Source organism: Palaemon carinicauda, chromosome 25 (assembly GCF_036898095.1).
Source record: "Palaemon carinicauda isolate YSFRI2023 chromosome 25, ASM3689809v2, whole genome shotgun sequence".
NCBI classification, from domain to species: domain Eukaryota; kingdom Metazoa; phylum Arthropoda; class Malacostraca; order Decapoda; family Palaemonidae; genus Palaemon; species Palaemon carinicauda.
In genome coordinates this window covers 31158167-31164903 of record NC_090749.1, presented here as the reverse complement: position 1 = coordinate 31164903, position 6737 = coordinate 31158167, and the positions used below count along the sequence as shown (strand labels likewise).

The following is a 6737-nucleotide window of genomic DNA, read 5'->3' as shown; positions in this document are numbered from 1 at the left end:
TGAAGCAACACATACCGAAAGATTTAAACACTGAAATACATGTCTTAATGCGCACCGACACAAGCCACCCACTGCCAAAGGGCCATTTCCTCATCCCTTGCAAACAAACTTTTTATAATTAACATTCATGGCAAAGAAGACTAGATCATCATTTACTTTCTATGTTGAGAAACATATAAGGTCTGTGTCTTCTTCAATTGCACAAAAAATAGGCTTATTGAGAAAGTCCTTCAAGATTTTCGGTGATCAATCTATTCTGAAGAAGTGTTTTAATTCTTTCATTCTACCTTGTTTTGAGTATTGTTCTCCTGTCTGGTCTTCAGCTGCTCATTCTCATCTTAATTTGTTGGACAGAAACTTACGGTCTATTAAATTTCTTATTCCTGATCTAGATATTAATCTCTGGCACCGTCGTTCAATTAGTTCATTATGCATGTTGCATAAGATTTTTCATAACTCTGACCATCCTTTACATTCAGATCTCCCTGGACAATTCTATCCTGTTCATAATACTAGGCAGGCAGTTAATTCTAATAGCCAGGCCTTCTCCATCACGAGCCTCAATACTACGCAGTACTCTAGAAGTTTTATTCCAGCTGTTACCAAGTTGTGGAATGATCTTCCTAATCGGGTGGTTGAATCAGTAGAACTTCAAAAGTTCAAAGTTGGAGCAAATGCTTTTTTGTTGACCAGGCGGACATGAGTCTTTATAGTTTATTTATGACATATTTGTTTTTGATGTTGTTAATAGTTTATATATGACATGTCTGTTTTGACGTTGTTACTTATTGTAGAATGATTTATTGTTAATTTGTTCTCTTCATTTATTTATTTCCTTATTTCCTTTTCTCACTGGGTTATTTTTCCCTGTTGGAGCCCCTGGGCTTATAGCATCTTGCTTTTCCAACTAGGGTTGTAGCTTGGATAGTAATAATAATAATAATAATATATGACCCAGGGCCTATCACTTTCTCTTATTAAAACAGATATGGGGCAATAGTGGCCTCTGCTTGCTTCTTCACAGATCAGGACTGGAACACTTCTAGGGAAGTTACAGAGCCTTCCAGATTTGGTTTCAAGGTGACTAACAACTATGTAATCGGTGAGTCTCCCGAATTAAAGAACTCAGGTTTTTATAGATAGGAAAAATACAAATTACTTGGTTATTTTATTTCAGAAACTCCAACATTTTAATTTTGCCCTACTCCCATGATAGGTGTTCTCTGTTATTTCAGACTTTTCATACCAAAGGAAATAATCATCCACTTCCTGTGACAAGATTGTGTAAACTACTGAAGATATCTGTAAAAGATACAGGACTGGGAAAAAGGAAGAAGAAAAGATACAGGATTGGGAAAAAGGAAGAGGATGTCATCCAGTGGTAAGGGAAGGATGAAAAACTCTGAATCATTAGAATTTCCAATAAAAAGCGAAATGGAAGAATCCTTTTCACACACTGCAGGGAATTTGGAAAATAATGATGTGGTTGAAATTGCCGGGCTATTTGAAGATGACTCTCTTTTCATGGATCCAGACATGGAATTCAAAGCAGAGCCAGAATTCAAAGCAGAGCCAGAAATAGAATTCAAAGCAGAGCCAGAAATAGAATTTAAAGCAGAGTCAGAAATAGAATTTAAAGCAGAGCCAGAATTATTTGAGTCAAGTGAAAGTGACATGAAATATTCTTTGGACTCTGATGCATCAATGAGTGAGGAAGATTTGCAAATCAACAAAAGGGAAGTTGATAGAGAGGAGGAGGAGATTATAAAGGAATATGACATGCAGTTGGGATCCAGTAAGAAGGAGGACAAAGGAAAGGGAAGAGGAAGAGGGAAAGAATGTTTGCAGAATAAGGAGGAGCATATCGAAAAAAGTCGGTCTGAAAAACCTCTTTGTAAAAATAGTTATTCTAAATTTCACAGTGATGTTGGTATGATGTTTAGTGGGAATTTTAAAGAAAAACAATTAATTGGAGTACTTAAACCCACCAACACTCACAAGCTAATTCCCACTGGAGGCGATTTCAGTTGCAAAGAATGTGGCAAAACATTTTCTACCGAAATTGGTCTTGAAGCACATTATGGGACTCACACTAGGAGGCGGTTATTCAATTGTAGTGAATGTGGCAAAGGGTTTTTTTGGAAAAAGGATCTCATAATACATTTGAGAATGCATGTTGGAGAGAAGCCATTTAAGTGCAGTGTCTGCGACAAAGCATTCTTTCAGAGAAGTCATCTTACAACGCATCATAGAATTCATACTGGGGAGAAGCCATTTAAATGCAGCTTCTGTGACAAAGCATTTTCTCGGAAAGACAACCTTACAGAGCATCATAGAATTCATACTGGGGGGGAGCCATTTAAATGCAGTTTCTGTGACAAAGCATTTTCTCGGAAAGTCAACCTTACAGCGCATCATAGAATTCATACTGGGGGGAAGCCATTTAAATGCAGTTTCTGTGACAAAACATTTTCTCGGAAAGACAACCTTACAGAGCATCATAGAATTCATACTGGGGAGAAGACATTTAAATGCAGCTTCTGTGACAAAGCATTTTCTCGGAAAGACAACCTTACAACGCATCATAGAATTCATACTGGGGAGAAGCCATTTAAATGCAGCATCTGTGACAAAGCATTTTCTCGGAAAGAACCTTACAGAGCATCATAGAATTCATACTGGGGGGAAGCCATTTAAATGCAATTTCTGTGACAAAGCATTTTCTCGGAAAGACAACCTTACAGAGCATCATAGAATTCATACTGGGGAGAAGCCATTTAAATGCAGTTTCTGAGACAAAACATTTTCTCAGAGACATCATCTCATAGAGCATCATAGAATTCATATTGGGGAGAAGCCATTTAAATGCAGTTTCTGTGACAAAGCATTTTCTCGGAAAGACAGCCTTACAGAGCATCATAGAATTCATACTGGGGAGAAGCCATTTAAACGCAGTGTCTGTGACAAAACATTTTCTCAGAGACATCATCTCATAGAGCATCATAGAATTCATACTGGGGAGAAGCCATTTAAGTGCAATTTCTGTAGCAAAGCATTTTCTCGGAGACATCGTCTTACACAGCATCATAGAATTCATACTTGGGAGAAGCCATTTAAATGCAGTGTCTGTGACAAAGCATTTTCTCAGAAAGGCAGTCTAACAGATCATCGTAGAATTCATACTGGGGAGATGCCATTTAAGTGCAGTTTCTGTGACAAAGCATTTTCTCGGAAACATCATCTTAGAGACCATCATAGAATTCATACTGGGGAGAAGCCATTTAAATGCAGTATCTGTGATAAGGCTTTTAACACGAAATCATATGTGAAAAGTCATATAAAGATTTGTGCCAAAGAAAATTCGTAAGGATTTGGGGATGTCGGGTTCTTTTGAAAAGAGGAAAATGCAGTTACAAAGCGATTGAAGTACCATAACTGCTAGACTCTAGTTGTACCCTCTGTTGTTAGTTTAATCACATGGAATTGAGTCAGTTCCTTTGCAAATGATTCTTTATGGGACGTTTACAAACAAGTTGTATGAAATTTTGATCAAGCAAGAGAAACATGTTTGAATGAGATCTTCCTTGGTGATGTTAAGCTGCTTGTGATGTTATCATCTCCTGTTAACTAGCTATGCACCTCCTTGTTATACAGTATTCAACAAAACTGGGGATACCTGAATTCAGTGATGATCGTTTGAAAGTCACTAACTGGCAGCTCTCCTATTCTTCACATTTCTAATGAGACTAGGTTCCTGGGACAATGCATTTTGAAACTTCACTCAATGGAAGATACAGTTCATCAAGCACGATTTTTGAGAATTTATGGTTATCTTTTTATCAAAATATCATCGAAATCATTATGGAAAAATTAACCAAATAATCTTTAAATATGATAAAAATAAAAAGATGAAAATACCTAATGTGTGTGACTTTTTAGCCACCATAGTTATGTATTTAATGTAAAGAATGCATCAGAGATGTAGTTGTGGGCGAGGTCGAACCGGACATCAACTGACAGTCTCATCGTGGCACTCTCATAAGCAAGTCATCTGTCAAATATGGTTAGAGCTGCCCAACAGTTATAGGATACCTGTAACTTTAGTGAAGCTTAATTCACCAGATTCTCTATAAAATATTGATATAACCAATCTTCTTATCATCAATGAAACAACTGTTTATAGAAGGCTAAACGATACAGTCAAGGAGGAAAATTGATAAACCATCCTAGGAGGTGAGAGACCCCGCTGCTGCACACCCCTAGAATACGAAGAGTTATAAAGCTAATAGCATATGTCTAGAGTCCAGAGCCATCCTATCATCATCATCTCTATTATTATTATTATTATTATTATTATTATTATTATTATTATTATTATTAGTATTATTATTATTGTTTTTATTATAATTCAAGATACGTTATTGTATTTCTTTAGAATCTGCACCTAACCCATGTGGGTGAATATGGTTGACTTGATTATAGTTTTCTGTTCGTAAAGTAAAAGTAAAATCGTAGAATTAATTGTATTTCTAATAGTGAAGATAACTAGCCACCTGCTTATTTGTTTATTTATTCTTTTATTTATTTATTTATTTACTTTTCCTCAAATTGAAGAAACCCATTGGGAGACTAGAATTATGTAAGTAGTGTTGACTGTAGTCTAAGCTATGACTTGTAATAATTTATTGCATGTTTTGAAATCATGATCCTAACTAATATTTGTTCCATACACAAAATGAAATAAGCAAATAGTAAGTAATAACTTTGAAATCATACCCCAAATGCATAAATTGTTATTATGAGACTATGGGGCGCTGCTTAAACTTTTCTCCATCTAAACACCCTCTTTCTCAATTTGAATCCTTTTATCCAGACAGGCAACAGACTGTACTGTACTGTACCTCTGACTGACTAATTATTCACATCCTTTCTTACATAAGAATATTTGTCAGTTAGAAATGTGAAGAGTATTTGTGGAAATTAAAGAATTAAAGGATATACTTGGGCAACAAAAAATAAGTGTTCTAAATGCATTTGTCTGCTGATCTCTTGTGCTGTATGTGCTGGAGGAGAGACATCATTACTGCTGTACATCTTTCTTTTATGATCTTTGTACAATGTGAAATTATTTCACTCAATTGATATATTATGATGTTGAAATTATTTTGTATTTCAACTTCTGTTTTTTGTTTACTCTTATACATCATGCAAACTTTCGACCTTTGATTCGATTATGACTTCGGGTAATAGTAGTAGTAGTAGTAGTAGTAGTAGTAGTAGTAGTAGCTGATAGGTAGGTCCCCAGGTAGCTTAATTATGTTACATTTTCTGTGGTACCTGCCATTAGGAAATGCACTTTATCCCGTTGGGTGGCATCTCCGTAGCTGTGTTTGTGACCACAACAAGAATCTCAGGTGCTCCGTCAGCAGACGGCTGCTGAGTGTAGAAGGGAGGGGCACTGCACTTTTCTTCCCTTCAGCAATCACATAATTACTTCACAATGTATATAAAAGCTTTTTTACACATACAGTGCCCGTCATAGAGATTTGCCGCGTAGGAGATTTCAGGGGAAAAAACAGTTTACGCACGGGAAAATATTCAGGAAAAAACAACTAATAAAGTAAATACATTGGAGTTAATGGTTAACACTCACCAACCCCTGTCCTAGTACTTGATGGGCATGCCACGACATTTCCGCACCTCCTTTAATCTCTTGGGGAGGGAATCTGCTAATGACTGTAGGAGGGACGGGTCCAGGTTGTCCCAAGCGCGCTGTAGCTCCGCGGTCAATTTCTCAATGGACGACGTATTTACGTCCTGTAATTGTCTTTTAATGATGGCCCATAAATTCTCAATGGGGGAAATGTCTGGAGAATTCCCGGGCCAGTCACTAATAAACTCAATTCCGCAATCTTTTAACCAATTTATGTTCTGCTTAGCGGTATGAGCAGGGGCGCCATCTTGCTGAAACACACACGTATTACTTTTCTCAAACGAGTCTTCTAAATGTTCGTTTAGCAAGGTATAATAAGAATCTTTATTCACCGACTCATTCTTAGGCAAAAACACTAAAGATCCCTTGCCTCCATACCCAAAACAACCCCAGACCATAACATATGCAGGGAACTTAACACTCGTGGCGAGGTACTTAGGGTCGAGTGGATCGGATGTTGGCTTGCGCCAAACACTCTTTCCCTTTGTGTCCCCCACAAAGAAAGATGCCTCGTCGCTCCACAAGACTTTCCTCCACTTTTCGAGGTCCCAATCTTTATGGGATTTAGCAAAAGCAAGCCGATCCCTCTTTTGTTTGGCGGTTATAAGTGGCTTCCTTCGCGCCTTAACTTTCGAGTAATTGAGGTCTTTTTGTAAGCGCCGCTGAACAGTTCTTACAGACGCACCAGCAACAGCGTCTGGATTTTCAGCCTTAAGCTGACGGGCTGTAAGGGTGGGATTGGTTTCGATATCCCTAGCAAGGACCCTTAAACCCCTCGGGCTAATAATCTTCGGCCTACCGGGACTCGTGTCTGCCTTCGGTACCTCCTTGCTTCCAAGCTCGCGGTATTTTTTCAGAATGTTCCGGATCGTTCGAGGCTTTACACCGGTTTTCGCACTAATCACACCTGTTTTCAATCCTTCCTCGTGAAGCTGTATCACTCGAGCACGATTTTCAATGGAGGTATACCCTGTAGACATACTACAAACACGAACAGAAACACTGAACACAGAAAAATGCGACG

The 6737-nt window shown here is 37.9% G+C and overlaps 1 pseudogene; it reads left to right on the top strand.

The window, feature by feature from the left end:
* The first annotated feature begins 1236 nt into the window (after positions 1-1236).
* Positions 1237-3778, top strand: LOC137619216 (zinc finger protein 271-like; annotated as a pseudogene).
* Positions 3779-6737: the final 2959 nt, after the last annotated feature.